Below are 14,536 nucleotides of genomic sequence, written 5' to 3'. Positions count from 1 at the left end.
GATGCGCGCGGGCGAAGCCCGGGCCAAGGGCGGGCCCGTCCTTGCCCAGAAGAGGCTAGGCTGGGCCCCCTCCCTAACATCTGCCTCCTGGACTTAAGGTAATCACCCATTTTTTAAATCTACTCTAACAGCGCATGTGGACATTATGGAGAGAAGGGAGGCACCGGTGGAGAAGGAAGGGGGCGGGAAAGTAGTCACAACTCTCGATGCGTCTCTCCAATGAGATCGAAATAACAGAGAGACACTTATTGATGGAACCATTACTACACCCTTACATGCAGTACTTAATTTGTAAAAAAAGAAGTGCCGGGTCTCTCATCAGGAGGCAGCGTCGACCAGCCCATTTCTCCTGATAGCTTCCTAACACAGCACCAACAAACATTACAAGTGGGCAGAGGATGTGGCCTAATGGCCAGAACTGACGACTTTGGAGCTGGGGAACCAGGTTCGAGTCTTGGCATCCGCTCAACAACTGTATGATTATGGGCGACTCACGTAATCTTTCTGTGTCTACTAAAAATTAATATGTCCTTAACTGGTGCTCAAGTGCCAGTGTTGATGATTAAGTGCCGGTGCTAAGCACTGGAAACCATCTGCTCAAATTAAGCTGTTTTAACTTGCTTCCCTACTATGATGGATGATATTATTCTTAATTATCAATTAGTCGAGAAATAAAGCTGTTTACCTCCATAAAAAACAACAAAGGTTTCCTCCACCTTCAAAAATTTGAAATGTTGTAACATTTTGCACCTATCCTTATTATGAATGTGCTTGAAATGGTGCAGAATTAATGTCTGGCATTTTTCCTACTGCACGATTTCCACAAATGGGTATCTCGCTGGATATAGAGTAAATTGTTGGGTTTCCTAATCCTCCCCACCCCGCTTGACCCACGTAAAACAGAGGGCAAGCATATATGTCATCACATGCCACACCACCACAGTGAAGCTTCATCTCCTGTAAACTAATTATTGACAACCGATCAGCAGCAGTCAGCAAGAATTAGCTCACTGAAGGAGAGGGGACGGGGTGGAAACACCTCACCACCAAGGATACACATAGGCAGCAATATCCTCTGTTTAAAATAAAATGGATGCACTAGGGAGGACCCCGCGGGATCTAACATCGACCCCAGTAGTGACGTGGTAGGTGCTCGGAAACCAAGGCCCCGGGTAGCTGCTGGAAATGTCCTGCCAGCTGCACCACAGGTGGCAGTAATTTCAGACTGCAATACATTTTTCAAGAGGGCCGCCGTTTTGTGTTACGTCAGTAGTTTCCACAGGTGTCACCTGTTTGTGAGCAATGACAAATTGACTGCATTAAATCAATGTTCCTGCACTGTACATTGTTCAAATTATTTATGATGTAAAGCAACGTAAAAACACACGATGGGTAACTTTTTTTCATTCCCCTGCCTCGGGAGGCTCTGAAACAAAACCTAAGTCAAAACCAAAACCACATTTGTCTAGGCTCAGGCAGCAACGGGTTAAACTTCTCCTGGCTTAATAATGAACTTCATGCCTCTTTGGGGACATGACTTTTGACATGGAGTGAAGGCCCAAATAAGAACCAGAGTGGGGGCTTCACGGGAATGGAGTTCTCCCTGCCTGGTGTGTCCTGGACCCTGGTAGTGTCTGCATGGCCTGGCGGGATGATATCTGTCCATTGAGTCTGAATAGTTTGAGAAAAGAATCATTTTCAAAACATCCGGGCGGGCGACCCGGGACGCACACTAGCTGCAGACAGTGCACTGCGATGCGTTAGGCTGCTGTTTTATTAACTGGTTAGGGCACTAGGCCTGCCAGCCTTACCTGGTGCTGTTGCCACGGCGGTACCGGCAGTGGCTAATAGTGGCTACTCTACTGCTACTGCTGCCAGTCCTGAGTCCTCAGTGCCAACGTCGTTGTCGAGTCGTGCTGGCTGGCAGTGGCACTTAGACTGAGATGACTCAGTCGGTGGTGGGGTGCAGCCCTGCGGGTATGCTGGGGCATAGCACTGTCAGCAATGCGCACTCTGAAGAAATAAAACTGCGCACGCTGCCTGCTGCCGCACAACCCCAGCCCTGGTAGAACCAAAATCCAGCCCAAATCAGTGTCCCGCCCCGCCCACCGGGCCGGCAACACTGAACTAAGGGCCCCGGCCGCCACTAACATGTAAGATTGAGAAGAAGATTAATCACATCATCATGAATCTCCATTCTCCTCTTGCCTGGCAAAATTCATGATGATCATCATGGCATGAGCGGCGGACGCATGGCGGCTACGCTACGTTGCTACTAGTTAAGTTACTTAATTAACTTCTACTACTACTTAAACATAGAGGTTCGGCCCAGATTACTTAAAAGCTGTAAAAAACGTGTTTGCGTTAAAAATAAAATACATTGGTTTCGTTTTTTGATATTACTGCGCGAACACTGAAAGGCCAGAGGTCAACTACTACCGCAGACATAGTGACCACACCGTCATCCGCTCCACTCAACACGTATGCACAGACGTCACCCAAAGATTACACTGACACATTCGTTATGGGTGAAGAACTGCTGCAGGTTTATTTCATACAACATAAGTATGACGATAGAGTGGGTTATCTTACGAAAGACAGCAGCACCTCTTGACTCAAGCGTGGAACTCACACTAATAACATCGGTATTCCAAATCCAAACCTTTAACCAATATTTGATCACATGTGACTATCTTAATCACCATCAGCCTGGGCCTACTCCCTTAGTAAAATGGCGAGTGGCCCGCAAAAGAGTACCTTTAAAATATAAAGCCATGCATTTTCAACATGAAGCCAGGAATCGAAGTAAAGCTTGGGGACAATAGTGTGAATAGTGATGGTGGCCTCTGGTTCAGGGCTTTCAGGAATGAAACATCCGTCAAGTTAGGAGAGACCACTAACTCAACTCGAGCTTGGGAAACTGCCCCATAGGTTGCTTGCATGGATTGTAGTTCCACCAGCGTGTGGGCTGCAATAAGAATTACATTACAGGGACCAATATGAGCATGATGTTTGGACAACCATGCCTATATATCTTACATCAGACTCTGAAAACCATGCTGTTTTGGCAAGCCGTTATGTTCGAGGAAGTGGTAGTAAAAGTAGCCAGTTTCCTGTACCTGCAACTAACAACATGTCTCTATACCAATACTTGTCTCATACAGAATGTTTCCAATAAAACCCTTCCACAAAGGAAAACATATTACAGCCTTATAGCCCGCCGCAGCGGGCTATACCAGCTGTTAGTAGGCCCGCTGCAGCGTTAAAGGCCCGACAGTAAAGACTATTCCATACTCCCACCGCTAATAGAACGGCCTGGGCAGCAGGCAATATCAATCTTAATGAGATTGAATTCCTCAATGCATGCTGTAGTGGTACACTCTAAAATTAGACCGACAGTGCTATCTGGAAGCCTGTCCCCTGCGCCGGAGCTGAACAATAAGAGGTGGTGCCATGCACCAAGGACCACACACCCACACTTAGCTTAGTGTGTCAAGGCCCTCCCTGACACCACCCGTCTCCAACTTTGATCTAGTAAGAACCAAGCTCGCTACCCCCGCACATTCCGGCCAGCACAGAAAGTCACCGAAAATACAATACTGCCGCCAAACACCTATGGTGTCACACAGAACTTATTTTACGGTATTTTGGAGACACAGGCGGCTGCTGTAGAGATCTAGCTGTGTCAGTCCAGGCTAGGGCTATCAACTAACCGGCTGGCACAGGGGGGGTGCTCATGCTGAAACTATGTGTGAGTGCTATCTTGTTATGGACCCCAAATATCCGAAATAGGTGAAGTGCACGCTGCAGACTTCGATTGACAAAGCCAGATCACTGACGTCCACACTATGTAAAACAGCTTGCACAATGGGGCTGTGGCAACCTTGCTACACCACCGGTAGATGGTTTGTACAAGGTGAAGAATGAATGAACGTGACTAAAGAAGAGCGAAAGGACAACGAGGGCGGTGTAAAACAACCGAAATCATCCCTGTGCGCGTTGGCCGAGAAACACCCAAGGCCTCCCTCAGGACAAAGCACGCAACCACCCACTCTCGGATCCGTGCGGCGTGGCCAAATAATACACGGCCATCTTTAGCTGGCCACTAGAGAGCTGCCCTGCTGATGTCCCCCTGCGTGGGACGCGGGCAGCGGCATAGAAAGGGGTTAATATGTTACGCAGGAACACCAACAGCCAGCAAGGGCATCAGGATCCCAAAGGAAACAATTACTTAAACTTCCCGGGACACGGGACGGTTGGGAGACGGCATATATCACTAACAGGCATAAATTAGCTCTTAGGAAAAAACCTATGCATGAGGGGGGTAGGGAACTGTGCAAGCTTTCGCGATCGGGCGGGATTGCTGACCGCGGTCAAATCCTAGGCCATTCACAGCTCTTTGGAGCGGTGTCTGCCTGCTTAATAGCATGTTTGCTCCAAAGTTTGTTGGACCATTTGCAAAGCGCCCCCTCGACTCGCTATGGTCCGATTGCAATCAGCTATGGCCAGACACAGAGTACCACGCGAATTACACCAGTTCTGATGGTGCTGCGGACGCCACGACCGACTCGCTCTACTGGAAGGCGGCAGATGTCCCCACGTTCATGTTTCACCCCCGCTGTCGAACCGCACTCTCTGGAGCGAGAAAGCCAAACCTCAGTTGCTTCATGGCGGGGCCAACCCGCACACAAGGGAACCAAATGTAGGTGCTGCTTAACCCGAGACCCTGAAGTCGTTATGTGATGAAACTGGTCCCTTTGCAACGTGCTCCGACACCTTCGTGTAGGGTTTGTGCTATCGAAATTCGCATTTAAAATATCAATACATCCACTAAATTAAGGGCAGGTGCGTGCCTATGATCGGCTAGGGGCGAGCAGAAACCGCGATCCCCATGAAACACTGGTGCTGACGGGAGGCTAGCCCAGTCCGGTTAAGGGCACGCCCAAGGCCGCGGTGGCCTGCCATGCATTGTTCTTATGCCCCCACCCACCGCTTGTAAAACGTGCAGTCACTCTGGCCGCACTCGACTGCGTAGATGTCACAATTACCCGTCCTGATGCCCGGGTGGACAAGGACAACCCCAGTCTGGGGCTTGAGCATACATTAGAAGTGGATATGGGGACGGGGCCTCATCCATGCCACGCATGTGCTATTCCACTAAGCTGCATCCCTGGCACAGCGACGGCCGGAAACGAAGCCCGGATCCCACCCCGTAGCTGGAAGCACCGCCACAGTGTTCAACCAGGGAGATAGGCTCACGACGATAACCACTGCCCCCACAGGAACTCTCCTCGGGGCCCCAACGCACCAGATCCACCCAGTATCATCGCCCAACTAAACCGGCAATAGGCTGCTAAAGCACTTGCCCCAACGCTGCGCGAGCCACATTAACCATGTTCTAATAATGTATGCATTGCGGGGTGAATGCAGATTTAGATGAGCGTTTGCAGCTCACTGATGAATATTAGGACACAATTGCAAATAACAAAAGGATGCCTCTTTGAAAATAGTAACCAGCTGACCTATTTACATCATACGCACTCTGTACTCTACTTGGCACACGTTCTTAGCAGCAGGCATATTAACCCTCTGCCCTAACTTCGCCGAAGTCAAAACCTCAACTGTACAAAAAATCTGCTCGCTCTCCTGGAAGATAATGAATCACGCGAGTTATCTTGGCATTTATGTGAGGCCTGGTAATAGCCGCAGAAACAAACGCAGCCTCCCGTGCCTCAAAAGGCACACGCACAACAACTCCCACCGCACAACCGTGGCGGACACCGCAAGGATTATAGGCGCTTGAAGGCTGAAAATTGTTGCATATTTATAGAGCGCGGACTAGACCCGAAGGTAGCGGAGCGCTTCATACGAGCACCGTATTTGCATTGCACATTCAGGCTTGTAGAGATTATATGATTTGCCCCAGGATCACAGAAAGTGGCGCGACCCCGAGGCGCGAACCCTGGTTTTCAGCACAAAAGTCAGCAGGCTAGCCGAGGCGCCACATCCCTCGGCGATGTATCCACGGATCTGACCTTCATATCTAAATCGCGAACTCTGCCGGCCAAACCGCCTTGGCGCGTTTTTACATGCCTAAAATTCGTAAACATTGATCTGTTGCCCCAAAGGCGGCCGCGCCGTCGATGGGGGGATCCGCTGAGCCCGGCGCCCCTTCCCCCGGAGAGGATGTAGGAGCGCTGTCTTTGGTGCCGCGAGGCCCGACTCGCGGTCAGCAACCCCCCCAACCGAGCCCAGCACAACAGAAACAAGTGCAGGTGTAGCTGAAGGCTCGATCATTTAAACATCGAGCTATAGCAAAATACCTTCCTTGCAAATATCAGTGTTGCGCCGCCGCCGAGGCAACCCTATTACACAGAGCCCGATGCCGGAGTTTCCCGCCTAAAGAATGTTAATCTTCTGCGTTTCCAGATGAACGATATAATCGTGACCTTGCGGGACTCGAACCTGAAGCTGACGCTCGCCTTCGGCATAGGCATGCACCACGCCGGGCTCCACGAGAGATCGCCGACCCCGCTTCCCGCTCCAATGCCACAGAACACGTTCCCACATCCAAATTTAAACCGCCCTAAGCCCTAAACGAGCTGCAAGGCGCCAGCGCCGAGCCCCAAAGATTCCATCTTGCGCCCCCTCCGCCCGTGGCATTTCCGCGCCACAGGGCCCCGTCAACCTGGTACTGCCCAGGGACAGGGCCGGGGCGGAGTGGTTGCGGCAAGACTCACCAGCGACTCGTAGATGCACGTGGGGCCAGACGACGACGACCGAGGCGACGGTATGAAAGTGGGGCAGCAAAGGGGTGAGACGGCGCGCGGCCAGGAGTGTACATCTCGCACGGCCAGGAGCGTACACAGGAAGCAGAGGGCGATCTACGGGGGCGGCAGGCATAAATAGGGCCTAGCCCCGCCCAGCCCAGTAGCCCGCCTCCCCCAGCAATGCCTATTGGGGCCTCACTTCCCCAAGGCGCGGCCTCGCAAGAGAGATGGACCGGGGGGGGGGGGGAGAGGCTCCGACAGATGGCCACTAGAAAGCTGCCCTGCTGATGTCCTCCTGCGTGGGACGCGGGCAGCGGCAATCTGCCAGGTGGGTGTTGTTACTTTCTGCAGTAGGACACTTTATCAATGAGTGGGGGGTGGAGAGTCAAGGGAACGTGGGGGGGAAGAGTGGGGGTCCATTAGTCTTAGAAACCACAACCAAGCCAGAACGCGGACACACACTGATTGCGGAGTGCAGACAGTGCACTGTAGTGCGTGCATTATTAACTCATTAGAGCACTGGGCCAGGCCTGTGAGCCTGTCTGTCTCACCTTGTGCTGCAGCTGTTGCCGGTACTGGCTATACTACTACTGCTGCGCTGCCAGTCCTCAACCAACATCATCGTCGGGTCGCGCTGGCTGGGGAGTTGAATGGCCGTCCGTAGATTGAAGTTTAACCAGTCACCATGACTCGGTGGTGGGGTGCGGCCGACCCGTGCGAGTATGCTGGGGCGTGGCAATGCGCAATCTGAAATCTGCGCACGCTGCCTGCTGTCGCACAGCCCCAACCCCGCAGAAGCATAATCCAGCCCAAATCAGTGTCCCGACCCGCCAACCGGGTGGCAACACTGAACTAAGGGCCGCGCGGAACATATCATTAGAGATTGATGCAGTACTGGATTGATGAGATGAGAAGAAGATGGGGATTCATTCATGAATCTCCATTTTCCTCTTGGCTCAGGCTCAGCCAGGACAGCAGGCCAGGCAGGCTGAGGCTCACTGTACAGCCGCGCCAGCGCGCCCACAACACACTTCGCCTGGATTACTGACTGTGTGGGACAGTGGGGACTGACTCGCACTCCGTCACTCGGGAAGCTCAACTGTCGGGACTCGGGAGACAGACGGAAGAGCTCAGCAGACAGCAGTTACTGCGGACGAGTTCCATAACACAACAGTGACACTGCTAAGTCCAGTAATGAGGTAAATTATTATCAACGTAAATGACGTGCAGCAATGCGTGTAGCCCTGGCCCTGATATAAGTGCCGGTGCTAAGCACCGGAAAGCACCGGCACAAATTAAGCACTGCTAACAGGTCACCTTTATTGAGCACTCCAGAAAACATCTTGCAGTCCTCACTAATTTTATCGGTTCTATCTGATGATCTCCCAACAGGCCAACGGTTGCCCTCACCTTCTATCGAACTGTCCCCTGTTCTTAACGGGAGGACTGATGTGTTATCATCCCCCGTTAACCTTGCTGTTAATCTGCCAACAAGTCGATCCAGGGCTCGAGGGGGTGAGAAACTCAAAGCATCTAAAGTCACCCGAGCTACAAAACCCAGGGCAGCTCGCGCTAAGACGATCATGGCAAATAATCCCACAACTGACCCGCACCCTCCAGCTAACATCTTGCCCTGTGACATAGCTTCAGACAAATCTTTTTGGCAGGAAGCAACTAAATTCATGTCCACCCTACTCGATCCTATCATGCCGAAGCTGACTCAAATTGAGGAGAGACTAGCCAGTTTAGAGACTCAAAATTTGCAAGCACCTTCAAAAATGGCGACCCTCAATGTTGACCATATCTCTGCAGTCACAGATAAGCCTAAACCCACTCCGCCCCCTAGTCGGGGCGCAAACCCTTCATCGTCCTTGGGTATTCCAACATGGCCATCTGTGCAGGGGGGTTTTGTTCTCCCAGCCTGTGCACCATCCATTGGCCAACTGAAGGTTTGTGCCCCAACTCTTTTGGGCACAAGTAGAAACGACCAACGGGCTCCAACAGGACCGGGTGAAACAATCCAGAGACCTATTCCATCGGAAACTCAAGTTCCTCCTCGGGAAGAGGGGGTCATTCATCAACATCCACCCTTTCATCCTCCATCAGCAGCATCATCTCTTATGCTGGTCCTAGCAAATGTTCCTCCTTTACGGGACCAGTAACGTGAATCAACCACGCAGTTAATGGACAAATGTTTGCACTGACTATCTAATCATCTTATGGACCGGGGCACGGGGCGCTACCAAGTAGCAAATAAGATCATTATGGCAAGAAGGGTGGGGTGGATTGGTAATTCTAACAAATCCTTTGCAGGGGACTGCGTGGTAATACATTTTAATCAAGCGCACTTTGGCAGTGCGCTTCTTAAAAATGTACACAACACATCTTTTAGGAGCACGCAGATAATTCCCCTGGAACTTGAATTACTTTTACAGGCAGGGTTGTAAGCAGGGTCCTTTGCCATGATTTGTGCAGCAGGGTGAGATGAGGCCAGTGATAAACTTTCCACGAGATCTTGACTATGAACACACACGCTTCGTCTCAGGGGTTGGCCTATCAAATAGATATACTTCCCTCTCAGACCTGGAAGCATGCGATTGACCATTACCATCGAGTGATTATCCGGCTCTTATCTCAGAGCAAGTAATCCCCGCCCTGCAGGTAACTCCCATGCCCCTTGTAACACAGAGTGGTGGACGGAAATAAGATAAATTTGGCATTGTGGAACGTGGCAGGGATCCTTTCCAAGTTGGGTAATGCCGAGTAGCTAAACTACTGGTCAAAGCAGGATATCATTTGCTTTCAAGAGACATGGGCCAAGGACCCAGTGTATTTTGATGGGTATCGTACCTTTTATACACCATCTGTGCCCCCCACATCAGGTAGAGCGAAAGGGGGTTTATTAACCATAATTTCTAACACCTTACCGATTCAAATAAAACAGATAGGCTCTCCGAACAATCACTTCCAAATGTTACGATTGGAGTTCACAAAGGAAGATTACTGGATTGTAATTAACTTTTACAATAACGAATTTGGGGGCAACATGAAGAGACCAGTAGTCGACTTGGACAATGAGCTGGATCACCTTAACCCACTCACTTTTAAGCCCTCCTGCAGCTTAATCTGGATGGGGAAATTCAACATACACCTGTGCAAGTATAATGAGGCTAGGGTGTGTGGGCTGGATGACCATCAGGGCAACCCTCTCTGTCACTTCTCACACACTGACTATGGTGACACTCTAAACCAATCACTTTACTCAAGGCATCTGATCGTAATTAATAGCTCAAGGATCGATCAAATGGAGAGTACTTTTAGGAGAAACAATACCAAGTCAATAATCGACTTTGTCTTAGTTTCACTGGCTACACGAGATAGAGTAGACCACATAGCCACCCTGTTTACTCCCTATAGTGATCACGCTATTTTATACTCCCATTTGACCCTTCCATATAAAATGAAAAGAGACCAGCAGGTAGTGGATGACATCGTAGTAGCCAGGAAAAATGGTTACCAATTAAAATGGACCCAGGTTGTTAAATTTAATTTGATCTACTCTATAACAGCACAAGTAAGCGATAACATCTTATACTACCTGGCGGAGGACTTTCCTCCCTCCCAAATAGTCACACAGTTTAGACACTTATTAATAAAATTAAAAGGTGCACTTACCCGTCCCAAACCAGCCAATGACTTCCATCTGAGCCGCTGGTTTGATACAGTTTGCTCTAAAGCAAAGAGATCCCTAGTAGGTGCCTTAAAATCTAACCCCAGAGACCCGGTACTGGTAAGAACACTGAGAAGTGAGTACAAGCAGGCGAGATGCAAACGAATAAAGGACATAACGGAGAAGGCATGGGAGAACCTTGAACAAGCTGCAAGGTTTGGGAACAGCCGGAAGTTCTGGAAAATCATAAATACCCCCTACTTCAAAGTCGTAAAAGATCAGTCACTAGATACCCATGTAGGGGAAGAGACGTGGATAAAGTATTTTGAGGGCATTTTTAGTTTAAAAGCCACCACAGAATCCACGTAACTCGTCCCAGTACCCCCTCCCCCCCCTTGAAGCTTCTTGACTTTTTCAATCCATGAAGTAAGAACAGGGTTGGCAGCCTGCGTCCCGGGAAAAGCCACAGGCTCAGACGGGTCTCCCATTGACCTCTTTCAGGTAAATGGAGACATGTGGGTCCCACTTTTAACAAACTTATTTAACAGCATAGCCATAGAGGGCCCCCCTTCCTGGAAACATAGGTGTCTATTAGGATGGCGGTCGGAAAATATCCCCGACCGCCATGGTAGCGGGAAAAGACTGCCCACAAGGACCGTGGCATAACCGCCAGTCCAATTAGGATGCTCCACAGTCGAAATCCGACCGCGGCGGTCAGATTCTGGCGATTAACATTGCGGTGGTTGCTGCTGCCAGCAGCACCGCCGCAGTGTGAAAAGGAGCATGTCACTGTACTGCGTGGCAGGCACTGCACAGTGCCTGCCACCTGGTACAGGGACATGGTACCCCCCCAGTGCACCCACATACCCCCAAAAACATTGGGGGCCCGCAATGGTCCCCGGGAGACATTCTCTGCGTGCCTTTCCACCGTTGCGGAAAGGCTGGCTACCGCCGGCATCATAATCGTACCAGCAGTGCTTGGCCCTGATCTGCAACAATTGTAGCGGTCCAGATCCGCCCGCCTGGCAAGCGAGCGGACTGCAACCAGCAGAAAAGTGGCGGGTGTAAAATCCCACCGCGGAGGTCACGACCGCGATGCTAATCGGAATGGCGGTTTTCAAGGTTGCGATCGCGGGCGGATGTCCACCGCCGGTCCGGGGGTTGCCACCGCCTGCCCGGTGGCTGCCATCTGCCCGCCATCCTAATAGACCCCATAGTGTTCTAGTCCCCATCTTCAAGAAGGGAGATAAGGGCTGTCTGAAGAACTATAGACCCATCTCCCTTCTGGATACAACGGCAAATTTAATGGGCCGGCTATTATTAGCCAGACTGGAGGCATGGGCACTGGAAAGAAACATCTTAATGCAGGCACAATATGGCTTCCAGAAGGGAAAGGGGACGATGGACCAATGTCTTACTCTTTCGCTATGCATAGACAAATACACAAAGGCCAAGGGCGGAAAGCTATACATGGCCTTCATGGACTTGTCAGCTGCGTTCGATTGTGTGTCCCATCAGAAGTTGTGGCCCAAGATGGTGGAAATGGGGATCGATCCTCCAATCATTCACTACATTTATCAGCTATACGCTAACGCCACGGCCTGTGTGAGATATGGCCGAAATGGAGAATGCACACGTGTGTTTAAAATCGAGAAGGGGTTAGGCAGGGTTGTGTCCTCGCCCCGCTTCTTTTTTCCATCTATACTAACAGGGTGGAGGCGGCCCTGTCTGGCTCAACTGTCGACGTTCCCAGATTTGATGACTCCCCCCTTACCATTATTGGCTTACGCTGATGATGCAGTGTTACTAGCGAGGACAGGCGTAGCTCTTCAGAGTCTTTTAACTGCGTATGCTGCCTTTATGGCCTCGCTGGACCCCTGCGTTAATGAAGGTAAATCTTTTATCATTATAGCTGGAGCTACCCGAGGTGAAAAAGTGCCTCATTTTAATTTAGCATCCAAAAAAATCGAAGTAGTTGACTCCTTCGCATACCTGGGCGTTCTGTTCGACAGCAAACAAACTTGGTCAAAATTGGTGGCTGCCAGAGCCCTGGGCATGGAAATAAGCCTACTAGCGATAAGAGGCTTTATTAAGAAGCTGGGGGCCAGCCCTGTGGACACGGTTAAAACCATCTATCTAGCCAAAACAAAGACGGCGGTAACCTATGGGACTGGAGTCTGGGGGATGGCTCATATCGAGCAATTGCAGAAAATGAAAGACACCTTTTTTAAGTCTAGGGTCTCATTACCACCTACTGCATCTAATTTCATCTTACACCTTGAATTAGGACTCCCTTACTTGTCTGATTGCATTAGGCTGGCACCGATCCTACTGTGGCTCTCCATCTGGGAGAGGTTGACGGTTAATTTAACCCAACGCATTATTGGTTGGAGGGTCGCAGTGGGATCGGTTGGCTCAGTTATGTAGAAGCTGAGCTAATAGCCAACGGGCAGGAGGAGCTGTTCAAAGACCCAGCTTCCTGTAGGAACATTTCTAAACAGAAATTTACTGATCTATACATGCAGAGGGCTGCTTTTATTCACAGGAGGAGGATTTATCACCAACAGGCGCTTATCGCTTATGCCTTTGTTCCGCCTAGACCTGCGGGAGAGCATCACTATTTCTATCTCTCACGTATTACTATGGCTCAACACAGATGTATTCTGGTGCGTTTTCATCTTAATTTTATCCCCCTGATACTTGGGTTCCCAGAGAGGAAGTTCAAGCATGCTGACCTCATCCTGTGTCCGTGTGACAATGTCTCACCCCAAACTGACTTACATTTGGTATTGTTTTGCAAATTTTACCACAGAGAAAGAGAAGCTTTTATTTTACTCAATTTAAAACTTCAAAACTTTAAACAATGCAGGTTGGCACTGTATTTTTTGAAGTCTTGACCTAATCTGTATAGTTGTCTTTCAGTAGCATTTTTTTGTGGGCTGGCATGAGAAAAAGAAAGTTGATGGGCACGTAGAAGGTTACCTAAAATCATGATTGTAAATTGTTTTATGGATTTTAATGGTTTGATATGATGAATTTGTGCTTTTATGATTTTTTTTAATAGATCAAATAAAGATTTTAAACTAAACGTATTCTTTAATATATTTAATATTTATTAATTTATTTTATATATATATAAAAAAAAGATATTTTGTACAACTATATTTATGACATAGATAATTTTTTTCTCTATATTTTTGTACTTACCATTATAAGTATAGGATGTAGATATATTTGACATCGATATTTTGGTCACAATGGGCCCGATTCACAGAACTAACTTAAGACAAAATCCTAAACTTACTACCCTTTTGGTATTCACAGAAGGCACTTACTCATTTTGGTATTCACAGAAGGCACTTACTCCTTTCGGTATTCACAGAAGTTAGGAGTCCTAACTTTAGGACTCCTAAATGCCTTCTGTGAATTTCGAAAGTCTTAAAATTAGGATTTTTCGCAGTTTAGTAGTAGTATAGTTAGGACTCCTAACTTTAGGACTCCTAAGTGCCTTCTGTGAATACCGAAAGTCTTAAAATTAGGATTTTTCTCAATTTAGTAGTCCTAAATTTAGATTTAGGACTACTAAATTGAGAAAAATCCTAATTTTAAGAATTTCGGTATTCACAGAAGGCATTTAGGAGTCCTAAAGTTAGGAGTCCTAACTATACTACTACTAAACTGAGAAAAATCCTAATTTTAAGACTTTCGGTAGTCACAGAAGGCATTTAGGAGTCCTAAACTTAGGAATCCTAAACTTAGGACTACTAAATTGAGAAAAATCCTAATTTTAAGAATTTCGGTATTCACAGAAGGCATTTAGGAGTCCTAAAGTTAGGAGTCCTAACTATACTACTACTAAACTGAGAAAAATCCTAATTTTAAGACTTTCGGTATTCACAGAAGGCATTTAGGAGTCCTAAAGTTAGGACTCCTAACTTCTGTGAATACCGAAAGGAGTAAGTGCCTTCTGTGAATACCAAAATGAGTAAGTGCCTTCTGTGAATACCAAAATGGTAGTAAGTTTAGGATTTTGTCTTAAGTTAGTTCTGTGAATCGGGCCCAATATTTTTGTATGGGGATATTTTGAGTGTCGATA

The sequence above is a fragment of the Triturus cristatus genome, chromosome 10 (genome assembly GCF_964204655.1).
Source record: "Triturus cristatus chromosome 10, aTriCri1.1, whole genome shotgun sequence".
NCBI lineage: Eukaryota > Metazoa > Chordata > Amphibia > Caudata > Salamandridae > Triturus > Triturus cristatus.
This window is presented reverse-complemented; position numbering follows the sequence as displayed.